Source organism: Alosa pseudoharengus, unplaced genomic scaffold (assembly GCF_046254945.1).
Source record: "Alosa pseudoharengus isolate Yale_2024_CS ecotype anadromous, Long Island Sound unplaced genomic scaffold, YU_APseudo_1.1 YU_APseudo_1.1_scf_6, whole genome shotgun sequence".
NCBI lineage: Eukaryota > Metazoa > Chordata > Actinopteri > Clupeiformes > Clupeidae > Alosa > Alosa pseudoharengus.
In genome coordinates, this window is record NW_027468848.1 from 9,004,759 (window position 1) to 9,019,536 (window position 14,778).

Sequence of the window (14,778 nt, forward strand, 5' to 3'; positions counted from 1 at the left end):
GCTTTAAAGTCTTTGATTGGTGTAGTCTTGTATTTTGTATCATGTGCTTTTCCCATTATATGGACCTGTCTCGTCCTGTCTTTCATGCAGTTTGTGATGGTGTAGTTGTTAAATGATAAGTAGCCTATACGCCATTGTAGCCTCGTGCCTTACTTTCAACATTTTCAAAGAAGCATTCTGCCAGATCTTAGCAACAGTTTATGTCACTTTTCCTGACAACCATCTCCTGCACAACAGCCATGCCATCTATTAAGATGCCATCCAATTTGTGTGTTAATTGCACTGAGCTACATCAGATTGTTCAGATGATGCTGTTTCTGAAACCAGTCACAATTCATGGATGAAGGCAGACTTAGCTGTAGTGGGCAGCATTAGGCTTGCATATAATCAACAAATTAATATGTTCCCACAATTTCCTGCAAGTCCTGTTAACAGAATTATTGAAGACAAAAGAGCTCATTGTGGACTTCAGGAAGTCTAAAGCTAGCACACACCCCCATTCTCATCAATGGGACTGAAGTGGAGTGTATCACCAGCTTCAGATTTCTGAGTGTCCACATCTCTTGGACCCTCAACACCTCTACCCTGATCCAGAAGGCTTACCAGCGTCTCTTCTATCTGAGGAGGCTAAAGAAGGTCCACCGCCTCCTCAGATACTGGTGAATTTCTACCCCTGCACCATCAAGCTTATCCTTACCAACTTTGTCACAGTTTGGTATGGCAACTGCTCTGCCCACGACCGAAAAGCATTGCAAAGGGTGGTGAAAACTGCCCAACGCATCACCAGTTCCTCACTCCCCTCCATTGAGGCCATCCAGGGCAAGGGATGCTTGCATAAGGCGCACAGCAGGTTCAGAGGAAGCTTTCCTGCTGAACTCTAGCTCTGCATCCCGGTGACAACCAAGCTACAAAGCCCCCCCCCCCCCCCCCCAATGCCTCCTTGCCTGTGCCTGTTGAGGTGTCCACGACCATAGCAACCTTGACAGGGACAACAAGGAGGCAGACACCCCCCCCCCACCCCCCAATGTATGTTGTTTATACATTGTTCACATTACATAGCCATATTTATTCGGCTCTTATAAGGTAACTGCTAATATACACTGCACATATTTATATTACTCTAAACCTCTCTACCTTATATAAATCAACTGTATACTACTGTCTACACTGCACTAAATTTCTTGATCTGTCTATGTCTGTTTATACTTTCTATATCACATTGCACTTTTCTCCTTTTTTGCACTTCTGGTTAGACGCAAACCACATTTCATTGTCTTCATACTTGTACTCTGCAATGACAATGAAGTTGAATCTAATCTAATCTAATGTAATCTATTGTGGTGAGTGTAGAACATTACTTTAATTCAAATGATTATTAGGTTATGTGAAGGAAACTTTTAATCAGTCAATGTGTTTTTCCGGGTATGCCAATAAATAGCATAATGGTGGTTACACCCATCACTGGTTGATAATCATGACATCTCATGTCACCCATGGTCATATTTATACCTAAGCCATTCAATTTAATTAGAAAATGTATGTATATAATGATAATACCTCACATATATCCATTTAAAATGTTTAAAAAGGCGATTATTTGCAATTTTTGGTGATATATCCGCCATCTTGGATTTTGGACATGTGCAGTCCGGGAAAAAATTGGAAACAGGTAGTTTTGCAAACTATAGGGTCTGAAGAACTGAAAAATCATAATTTGCAAAAATCTATATGAAATGTTCCAAACACCTTTTTTTGCTACATATGGCCCTGCACTAAGATGGGGAGAGCGTTGGGAACCATTTCTTTGACAGAACGTCCGATGGTTCCCAACGCTCTCCCCATCCGTACATCTCTGATTCGGAAAAGTGTACTGTACTGACGGGGAGAGGTTGGGGGCTGGAGGCAATGGAGTGAGTGTCCAGGGCCTAGATGAGCCGTGACTCTGAATGCAGATCAACAAGACAGAGAGTAACACATTTACAGTGTAGACTTAGGAAACCTATGTGCCACACACACACACACAGTCAGGCCAGGTGATTGATGAGCCAACAAGTCACCTCCCTCTCTCCCACACACTCCTGAACACACGAGTCAGCAACAGGCCCATTGCCCTTAGCCACCCAAACATGTATCATGATCAAACATGCAAATATTACAGGAAGCAATCACACACACACACACACACTCACAGAGAGTGAGGGAGAGAGAGAGTAAAAAAAGGTAATTCTTTCTGTTCCTGACTAGAGACAGCTTCAATAAAACATTGCAGTGCCTCTAAGCATTACATCATCACTAAGCAGACATGAATAAAGCATTTGCACTGCTCTCCACTCTTAGGAAACCTACTGTATGTGCCACACACAAACACACACACACACACACACACACACACACATACTCTCAGTTACCAAGCCACCACATGTTACAAACTACTCAGACACATGGTGGTAACACACGTTACACACTGTGCGTGGAGAGACACATGTAAACAGACACATACACACACACACACACACACTTCATTTGCAAGGCACTATGGTTATACACTGATACAATACCATTTCAGCCATACACACACACACACTCTCTCTCTAACACTCACAGATAAAGAAGATGAATTGTTGTTTAGTGCATTGCTGTGGACAGCTATAGCCTGCTGATGTCATGGTGCCATAGCTTACCAATGAGCGGACACAAGCCAGTCACCACTTACATGATGGGGAGTCGGAACAATACAGCAGCCAATAGATGATCCATAACAAATGAATAATGAATGAAGTCATTCTCCTGTGTGGTGTGTGTGGGTAATGTGTGTTACAAGTCTGATATTTGTGTGTGTGTGTTATCAGACATAGCATCATCATGTGTGTGTGTGTGTAATATGTGTGTTACAAGTCTGTTATTTGTGTGTGTGTTATCAGGCATAGCATCATCATGTGTGTGTGTGTGTGTGTGTGTGTGTGTGTGTGCCCTAGCCTGCTGACTGGTCTCCCCCCTCAGCTCTAAGTGAGCAGAGTACTTCCTGTAATGGCATGGCAATGCTTCCCAACACCAGCGCTGACATCAGCCTCGAGTGACCTGATGTATAATTAATGCTTTCTCTACCCTCTCTCTCTCTCTCCCTCTCTCACACGCGCACACACACACACACACACACACACACACACACACACACACACACACACACACACACACACACACACACGTGCGCACACACACACATCACTGAACAGGTCTGGTCTAGCACTAGCACGGTTATGTATTAAGTCTGATATCTGCCATGGATCTCACACCTCTCTCCGGTTCTGATGTAGATCCAACATGAATCTGATCTGGCATTCCTATGCATGATGCCAGACCTATTCAAGAACTTCCTATGCAAGTTCTTGAATAGGTCCAGCCCCCCCCCCCTAAATAATCATAAATAATCAACTAGCTGCAGCAGAGGAAAGCCGACACACAACCAAACGTAGCCTAGGGCTAGGCCTAGGACTTCAAAACACCACAATTGGATAAGAATTCGTGGGAAGCCTCTTTCCCCTGCTCTGGGGGGAACGTAGGCTACATAGGTGTTGCGCAAGAAATGTCTCGCGGGAAATGCAGGCCCGCAGGAGTCTAATGTGAACCTTGATGTAAACCATAAACCTTGATGTGATGAACTCGTCAATGTGAGCTATACGCTTTTAATAGCTTTACGCATGACAGACGATTAAGTTAATACACACTATCCTAATTGCAGTTAATACCCGGCCTATGCAGGTTGGTCAACAGAGCATCCACATTACTCTTAGAGTCATAGCAAAGTGGACTGTATTTTCGTAGCTGAGGATTCGATCTGGAGCCGCGCTTGTTTTTCAGTAGGCTACGTTGCCAACAGACGAGCATCACACTGAACAAGCATGCTGCGCCGACCCTGGAAACAGGAAGACTGTAAACAGCACCTGCATTGCGGACAGCGTCGGCTGCCCCGGCCTACGCCAATCCTCGAGGAATCAACTAGATTCAGAAAAGCTAGCCGACAATAACGCTCCAAAAAAAGACCTACGCGGACGACAGACAGAGCGCTAGATGTCAACAAACTTATCACAGGGAATCAAAACATAACCCTGGAAACAATTTCGTTAACGGTAGTAACGGGGCTAAGCTAACGTTACCTGCGTTAATAGAGGACGCACAGGGAGAACATTAGATAGACCATCTGAAAACGACAAATGGTGTCAACATTCACAATTGTATGACTGACATGCATCAGAAAGCTACGCGGTTGCCTTTACAGGATATCGCCATGGGATGCTCACATTAATTTTAGGGCGTTAGGCCTAGGCTACTTCTAAACAGGAGAACGGAGCTGACTTAGCCAACATTAGATGCTAACTTACAACCTAACGCCATGAAGATGTCCAATAACGTTAACAAGCTAGTGTAAACAATCAAGACCATGCATCGCATGCTTGCAAATAACGGTCAGACACAAATCAGGTATTTCAAAGTGCACTGTTTTCAGGAAATAAACGTATAGACACCAGATATGCACCATATTTTGCTAGAAGACAACAGCACATTGCGGCTCTCATCAATATAACGTTATTTTCAGGAGCAGGTGCATTGGACAGGATGATTCAATTGCCAACCGGATAGATAGGTAACGTTAGAGAGTGAATGTTTTGCATGGTTTGCTCACTTACCTTACAATGTCACAGAGTGGACAAATTTGAGATCAGAGATTTTTATATTTTGTAGTGTGTCCGTTCTAGCACATTATTTCATGTATTCAAATGTGCAGCGCAGGCTGCTTGGTGCGTCTCTTGGTCGGTAGGGAAGACCGTCGGTTCTGTCATCTCCCGGAGCTACGGGACAAAATAAAGCGATGCATCATGGGAAATCTAAGCCCATCATTAGAAGCAAATGGGCACTGAATGGCCATTTTGTGTGCCTATAACATGATTCATACAGTATTTGGAGATTTAAAAACTATAACAGAACTGTAATGTGAACGTTTAATTAACCAGGATTTACTTTAAATTGAAAATACACAATCAACACAAAACCGACAGACTACCTGCAGCTAAGCAGCAGCATCTAGGCTACTCTACAACAAAGTGTCACCATAGAAACCATTCCACAGTTCTTTCACGAGCTTTCGCACTACATCGCTCGTATTCCGCCCTCTAGTGACAAGATATGAAACGAAAAAGAAAATGATAGGCCCTAAATGCTTAAAAATAACAAATGTATGCAATGTGGCCCATTATTTCAGTTTGGGAACGTGCGCACATCCAAATTAAGGTGCAGGAGCCAAACGTCCAAGATCCAGTAACAGAGAAGGTCCGCACACTTGCTCTCCGTTTTTTTTTTTATTAGGCTATTATTTGACTTCAATCCCCCACACACATGACGTTTCGAGCCCTTCGGCTCTTCATCATTGAACAGACAAAAGACCATCACATTTTAGTCATACAATTTGGCCCATGCAATACCAAAAAGTACTGGATGTAAGTTCATGTAGTGTGATCTATAGTCAGAATTAAGAATCATTCAATAATTTACATTTAGTCATTTAGCTGACTTTTTTATATATATTTTATATTTTTTTTACAATATCTGTGCCCGAGGTTCCTAATTCAAATCCAGTGCAGAACTGAACAAGGAAATCATAATGTTATGTATCTTGAAGTTCCAGTATGTAAGAAACTTGATATGCCTTCATATCTTCAGCCTCAAGTATAGCTAAGTAAATCTAGAAAATATGTTATTTAGACAATAAGATGAACTTCTCCCCACTGTAGAATGTAGAAAGGGATGCTACAAGGAAGGGAATTCAAACACACCCAATGATTTACAATCTATTGATGTCTGTGAAGAAGGAGCCCCCTTTTCACCTGTCCATTCTAAATTAACTGCTGAATGACTGCTTTGTGCTACACATCCAAATACCGTGCAGTCAGACACATTCAACATGCACCCCCTTGATTATTTGAGGGTTTATTTTTTCATGTTATTGTTGTGTATGTGTTTATGCTGTGTGTGCATGCGACTGTGGGTCAACCTAAATTGTTGTAGTGCCAGGATGTTTAAAACGGGTTTGTCTTTGTACTATGGGAGATTTTAGCTGTGTGGGTATACTGGTATAGACCTTGACCCCTTTACAATGGTTTAACCCAGAGCCATATAAAGGTAGAGTCAGAGCCCTTCTAAGGAGAGCCTCCCCACTCTCTATTAATCCCATACAAACCGAATTTGGCTGCAGTTCACCAGAGTTCACCTAGATGGCGATCGCGGGCGAGTCCAAAATACATGGGGTCCTATGGAGCTACATGGCTACATTTGTTGTTTTCACCTATTTAACAACTGAAACCCTCAGATTTTATTTTATTTTTCGCAAAATGTATATGGATTTTCAATCAAAAGTGAAATAATCTGGGAGTCATGTCCTTTCGTTTTCTTACAGGTTGGGTCGTTGTTGCCCATAACACGCTAACACATGCTATGCTATGCTATGATCATGCTAATGAATGATGTCATTGGCACGTTTGAAAGGCTTTTTAGAACAATTAAGTGACTTTAAAAAATATAATACTCAACCAAGTGTATTGTCTTTGCCTCCCCTTTCGAATACAATATTCAAATTACTTGAAAAAAAATGATATCCCGAGAAAAGTGGATTTTGAGGGATACAGCTCCATAGACCTCCATTCATTCTGGACTCGCCCGTGAGCGCCCCTAGATGCAGTACCACACCGGAAGAGTTCCGAGAGTGAAGGTTCTCTCCTTATTAGACATTCTCTGGTAGAGTTGCGACAATGGGTGTTCAAAATTCCATTGGTCACGTGGTTTGTGTAAACCTCAACTAGTTCCCGGAAGTGATTGACAATGGATTAGAATGCATTAAATAGGCTGTCACTCCCCGATGTGAGTCGCTACCCGATGTGAGTCACGCATGCTCAGATTGATAGGTTTTACGGCATAACGCCAAGGGATCCAACTGAAATCCATAAAATAATTCACTTTTCTGTTTCAAAAACGTTTTAGCTATCTAAGATTGTTTGATTGCTAACGTTAGCAAACGCCATTCAAGTGACAGCCTTTGTTGTGCTTGATTGCTTACTTACTTGCCAGCAGTGAACAAACTTCGTTATGTAGGTCAATTTTTATTGATATTACAGAAGTCTCTCGCTAGCAGGCTACTTCAGCCTCTAATCTAGAACTGACATTATTGATCATGCCGTGAAAATGTGATGCCTTACGCTAAATAATACATTACTGCTGTGTAGGCTAATGTCATTATTCTGTGGCTAACAGCACAGGTAGTCGCAAAGTAGCAAAGTGACGCATGCGCGACTCACATCCGGTAGCGACTCACATCGGGGAGTGACAGCGCTACTGTGCAATGGGCTAGTTGCACGAAAAGGCTCCCGGTGAGCTTGTTTGTTTCCTGTGGAGCCAGGTGTGTTTGAACCTGCCGCTCTTCTGAATGTAATTAGTGTCTACACATCCTTCTTTATCGTAACGTGCTGATTCTCTAGGTGCAACACCTAGCCGGGTCCGTGTAGACACTAATTACATTCAGAATAGCGGCAGGTTCAAACACACCTGGCTCCACAGGAAACAAATGAGCTCACCGGGAGCCTTTCGTGCAACTAGCCCATAGACAGAGCCACGATTTTGGGTAATTGACAGTCAATAAATCCATTGATATACAATATGTATAACACAGTGTAATTATTGTGTAGACTATGTAGTTATCCTACCATTACAACAATATTAAATTAAATTCCAGACCTTATCTTAGCCTGCTATATAAGCTGACCTTTTTTTCCGCCCTTTTACGTGTCACTTAATATTAATTTCTGTACAAAATCAAGACGGGAGATTCTTTAGAAAACGCAATTGCACCCACCCCATACGTGTATCTAAATTATCGCTATATAAAATAAATGACCTCGCGTACAGTGACTGGAAAAGTGAACAGTGTTTTTGAGACTGCGTGTAGCCTACAAAAGCCATTGGAGCTCCTGTGAAGCTCGTTGCAACGAGAAACTGTAACACAGCTAGTCTAACATTACTTGTTTGAGTTTTCTACCCCGCGTTTCCTCTGGTAGTCACTGATCTGAGCTAATGAGCGAATTACCTAGCCAAGCCTAGCCTATCGTCGCGGGAGAATAAAAAAAGTTTAAACGTTTTTTAACATCTCCAGTGTAATGGTGGGCATTCTAAGTTAACCGTAGCATTAGGCCTACCTATTAAGTAACCCCATGGTAATGCGAGTGGTCATAATAAAATATAAAACGTGACATGTAAGTCCTTCGATAAATAACCAGGCTATGAACTCATAAACATGAACAGCATTTTGTCATCGTTTGTCATTCACCATGCTGTGAACAGCATTAAGATGCTAGGCTAAAGAGCTTGAGATTCAGACAGGCGAGCACCTGGGAATGGTGTGCATCGTGTCAGAAAATAGCAATTTGATCAGTCATCATGCATCATCAGCGCAAGCTTGGTTTGAAACTTTCTGGGGATGGGGATTTTACACGATCCTTCATCACTGGGCTAGCCATCACTGGGCTAGTGTGCCCTGCTGTGTTAATATGACAGTGCTGATGCTAACAGCTGCAGCTCCCTCAAATCTAGGTTCTCTCATGCATATTAGGCCAGCTTTTGCCAATGAAAATGAATGAAAAATTAAAAAAAAAAAAAAAACAGTCCTGCTCCTAACTGAAGAAACGTTTACGTTACCAACAATGGTAACAACAAACTCAGTTTCACTGTTGCAAGTACAAAGTTGGCTGTAAATATGCTTAGCCATATTAAATTTTAACGAACCAGCTAGCTTTGTGATAACAAAATCTTACCTTTTATGTGTTTAGTCCACTGAAAGTTATCCACATATCAAACGATTAAATCCACAGTTATGGAGGAATTGTTTTGGGGAAGCAGTTGCACTTTTAAAAGTTGCATTTTTGATCAAATTTAATTGAGACATAGTAAGATTAATCTGACAATATAAAGCACTATACAGATTGTACATGAAAAATGTTGTCATATATGGATTCTCAAGAGTTCAAGCTTGTTAATGGTGTATAATATTACTATGCTACATAGCAATATGGTGCATACAATTGATTTAGAATGTTGGGGAGAGGTGGGGGGCACTGCAATTGACCCGCCTGCGGGACACCCGCAGTGTAAACTGCTAACAACCTTCTAGGAAACAATATAAACCAAGTGAAAGTCCAAAAATTATAGGTTTTTGTAAGGTGACAGCAGTTATCACACGTGATGAAGACCATGGAGCGACTGGTTTTGGGGATACTCAGACCCCAGGTACACCATGCACTAGACCCGCTACAGTTTGCATACCAGGAGAAAGTGGGCGTGGACGATGCCATCACTATCTCCTACACAGGACACATTATCACCTGGACAAAGGGAAAAGTGCTGTGAAAATCATGTTCTTTGACTTCTCCAGTGCTTCTAACACCATCCAACCCCTCAGCAGATGGGTAGGGATGCTCAACTAGTATCCTGGATTGCAGACTACCTGACAGAACGGCCACAGTTCGTCAGACTGAAAAACTGCCTCTCTGACATTGTGATCAGCAGCACCGGAGCTTCACAGGGAACAGTGCTCTCTCCAGTCCTGTTCACCCTGTACAAGTCTGACTTCTGCTACAACACAGAGTCATGCCATATGCAGAAGTTTTCGGATAGTACTGCAATTGTGGGGTGTATCAGGGATGGGCAAGAGGAGAAATACAGGAGCCTGTGGAGGACTTTGTGCAACTCAACACTGCTAAGACCAAGGAGATGGTGGATTTCTGGAGATCTAAGCCCTCTGCTGCCAGTCACCATTGAGGGGGTCAATGAGGAGGTGGTTAACACTTACAAGTATCTGGGGATACACCTTGACAATGAACTGGACTGGTCAGTCAACACTGAAGCATTCTACAGGAAAGGGCAGAGCCGGCTGTACTTCCCGAGGAGGTTGCAGTCCTTCAATGCAGCAAGCTCCTCTGGATGTTTTACCAGTCTGTTGTTACCACAGCCTCTGCTATGCTGTGGTATGCTGGGGAGGAGCACTAAGAAGAGGGATGCTGGGCGTCTGAACAGGCCGGTAAGGAAATCTGGCTCTATTGTGGGAGCTGAACTGGAGTGCATCACTTCAATATCAGACAAAAGGACCCTGAACAAACTAATCATCATCTTAGACAATGACTGTCATCCACTCCACAGCACTATCTTAAAGCAGAAGAGCTTGACCAGTTGGAGACTACGCTCACTGGCATGCACAACTGACAGTCTGAGGAAGTAATTTGTCCCCAGGGACGTACAACTTTTCAATGCTTCACGAAAGGGAAGAGAAGAGATTGACTTCTCTGTTTAGTCTATGTGCCCCTCCACCCTCTTCAACACTTTTATGGCCTCCTATAACAATGTTGTGTATGGACTGTCCACTTGCCCACTGTGTTACTGCTTGCACTGTCTACACTGTTTACAGGCTATATTAGCCCACATGCATAACCCCTCCCTCCACTGTGGACTGTGGTCTAACTTCATACTTGACCAATGGCTCATTCCTTGCACTGCTTCTATAATTCTTATATTACCATGTTTACATTTTTCTCTTATATTGTCCATATAATTATACTATAACTGTTATATTACTATGCTTACATTTTCTCTTATATTGTCCATATTTAATGCTGGTCTCTTATATTGTTCATTTTTATTGCTGGTCTCTTTATCCCTGCACTGTTAGACTTATTTGCATTACTACCATGACACACACCTCTTAGAGCACCTTACCACTGCATATTGAAACACAGGGTCAGTCCCTGCCCTGTCAAGAGCCTCATGCTTATACATCTTTCGTACATTCATTAAACATGAAAACGTTGCACACTGTGCTTTCATTTACATGACATTTTTAAAGGAATTACCGTTAAAACTGACAATGCACACAGGGTCTTGTCATTCACTAGTTCCGCAGTTTGATCCATGTCAAGCACAAGCCAGTTCAGTAAAGAGGAGATCATCAAATCAGGGAAAAGCAGAACTTCACTGATTTTTCGGTACACGAGTTAAACACAAATATAGTCTGATAAACAATACATACAGCTGTTTCGAACGAAAATTCAACAGTAGAGGTCAACTTTTCTTCTATCCCAGATTCATCTGATCCATCCAAGTAAGTTTGGTAACTCAGAATAAATTCCATAGATTTAGGTGGTTCTCAAAGCTAAAATATATTTTTTTGTGACAGTTCAGCGACAGTTTGTTCTTATTAATGTTTTTAACAATGATATAAGATGAGATTCATACCAAAACCTAATATGATTCTCTACAACCTTCAGGGACTGATACATGAAGCATGGCCTGTGCACCATGCGGAAACTAGTTTTTCGTGAATATCTCAAAAAGTAAAGGTTTTAGGGCCTATGCTTGTTCATAGCACTAATATAAATGTGGTGTTTCTGCATCTGTTAAGGCCGACCCAACTCCAATGTGACCTTCAGGTGCCGAGATACAGAATTATGGGTCTAAAAAGTGGGCGTGGCCTTCCCCCACCTAATTGTTTGGGCTCCTTTTTTTTTTTTTTTTATTAGGCCCTAAATGAACAGAAAAACATTGGCTCAAATGCCCTAAACTGACCAGATTAAGTACTTGTTCATTCAACTTTCGACCTATAATCCTATTGATCTTGCAGAAACTGCAATCAAATCTTTGATTTTTCAATGACAATCGGGTGAAAGAGACAAATTTAGCCGTCTAGCCATATACCCCCATTGTTTTTGCACTTATTCGCCATGCTGCTGGAACTCAGAGGCGGAGTACACAGCTTCATTTTGTGAGTAAAAGTACAGATACCCCTTGCTAAATTTTACTCAAGTACAAGTAAAAGTACAACAGTCAGATGTCTACTTAAGTAAAAGTACTGAAGTACTTGTTTTTAAAAGTACTTAAGTATCAAGAGTACAAGAGTACATAAATATTGCATTACTACTGCCACAGTTCTCACATTTACGTACAGAAACATCCTACATGGAGTTATGAAAAATGTTAATGTTAATACCTTGGAGAATGTAAAAGGGATTGAAAGTAAAATCAAGTAATTTCCATCTTGTTACCATGTTGCCAGGGATGGGCAGTATTCAAAAATAGTATCAAAATACTATTTTGTAATTGAAACACTTGAAGCGAAAAAACTATCATTAACTTGTTCAGCAGATTGAAATAGTCTGGCGAGGTGGGGCCACGGGTTGGCACATGGACCTGCTGCGTCTTCATCCATTGTTTCGTCCATGGTTTCATCTCTTATCTAAATCTGACCATGGAGTTGACTTGAATTTCCGAGATTTTTTTTTTCCTTTTTTTTTTTAGAAGTAACAGGTACTCACGGTTATGGATAGAAATGTAGCAGAGTAAAGAGTACAATATTTGCCTCTCAAATGTACTTGAGTAAAGTCAAGAGTACTCCCCAAAAATGATACTCGAGTAAAGTACAGATCCCTCAAAATTGTACTCAAGTACTGTACTCAAGTAAATGTACTCCGTTACTGTCCGGCTCTGGTGGAACTACAACATATTGCAGCAACAATTGAGTTAATAGGGAGTGAACAGGCTCTCTGTAAATGGGCTCTGATTCTGTAGTTATCAAGAGTCTCTGATACAACTGTGTCTTGCCCGTTCCGTGATTGGTTCCCTCGCTGAAGCGAAAATCGAGTCCATGGTGTCCAGCAGGCTTGTGCAAAATTCCAGAATTGAATTGAAACTGGCTCTTAAATTCCAATTCAATTCTTGAATTTCACTTGCATTTCAATTGAGCAAACAGGAAGCAGAATTGCAATTCGAATTGTGCACAACCCTGGTGTCCAGGCCAGCGCAAATAAAATTGCGCGTCAGGCAGCATGGGGAAACCCAGGCTAAGCAAGTAGGCTACTAGCCTAGAAATCTAGACGCACCCTAGCGTCTAGATTACATTTGCTGCCAGGGCTAGTCTAGCAACTCTCCGCTGGCTTGTGAGCTCGAACAATTAAACTTCTATCAGGCCAATCAAATCGTATAGAGTCGTTAGGCGGGCTTAACATAATGATTGATGGCAGAGTTGCAACGGTTTGGCTTGAATTCCCTGTACTTGAAAACAAATAAGATGGATGTTGCTGTTGGCGAACAGTGTGACACGAGTTAAGCTTTTATCAAGTTGGCAAAAGTTTGAACTAGCCAACTAGCTCCGCTGGTGGGAAAACGCCCATGTTTACATTTTTCTCTTATATTGTCCATATAATTATACTATAACTGTTATATTACTATGCTTACATTTTCTCTTATATTGTCCATATTTAATGCTGGTCTCTTATATTGTTCATTTTTATTGCTGGTCTCTTTATCCCTGCACTGTTAGACTTATTTGCATTACTACCATGACACACACCTCTTAGAGCACCTTACCACTGCATATTGAAACACAGGGTCAGTCCCTGCCCTGTCAAGAGCCTCATGCTTATACATCTTTCGTACATTCATTAAACATGAAAACGTTGCACACTGTGCTTTCATTTACATGACATTTTTAAAGGAATTACCGTTAAAACTGACAATGCACACAGGGTCTTGTCATTCACTAGTTCCGCAGTTTGATCCATGTCAAGCACAAGCCAGTTCAGTAAAGAGGAGATCATCAAATCAGGGAAAAGCAGAACTTCACTGATTTTTCGGTACACGAGTTAAACACAAATATAGTCTGATAAACAATACATACAGCTGTTTCGAACGAAAATTCAACAGTAGAGGTCAACTTTTCTTCTATCCCAGATTCATCTGATCCATCCAAGTAAGTTTGGTAACTCAGAATAAATTCCATAGATTTAGGTGGTTCTCAAAGCTAAAATATATTTTTTTGTGACAGTTCAGCGAAAACGCATGGGACTCGTAGCGCTGTCCTATTGCGTGCAGAGGGAATTTGAAAGACAACCGATTATCCCGCCCCTCAGACTGAGCACTGCGAATAGAACGGTGAGTGCCCAGACCTTACATTTTAATGTGGGTCTGGCTCGTCAGGAGTGCGTTTCCCAAAAGCATCGTTGCTAACTACGGTAGCAACTAACATGGTTGCAACTATGTAAGTACGACACAACTGTTCCCCAAAACGATAGTGTGAACTATAGTGGTGGAAATTACATAGTACGATGCATCGTGACACTGCGTCAGTGTTTCCCAAAACCATAGTAGCAACTAACGTTCGCAACCACTATCGTAAAGTTGTGTAGTTACAGCTACACCAAAGATTGTTAAGGTGGAGCAAGATACTTCGTTGTAGTTCATGTCTATGGGCGCAAAATGGGGATTGTTATGCCCCCTGCTAGGGTCAGGGAACTATAACAAAGCTAAATAAAGCAAGGGCAAAATACGGCAGACAACAGTGGATACATTTGAAAATAATCAATAATTTATTATAATTAAACTAGAACATAAATTAATGCAAAAAGCAATATTCTAAACAAATAACAAGTGAAAGCCAGAAGGCCAAAAACGAAGCCGCCCAATTTCCAGGCCTCTCTCCCAGACTCTCACTCTGAGAGGGACTGGAGACCTGGACGTAGCGTGGGCGAGAGCGGAAAGCGGAGAACAAAGCGTAGCGTGGCGATGCAGCGGTGGCGTTCTGCGAGGAACCAAAAAAACGAGCAGGCCCCCCTGGAGTGATGCCAACCAACCCCTTTTATAGGGCTGGTCCAGCAATTAAGCCCCCTGCTGGAGTGTCTGAAAAATACAGAGAGACAG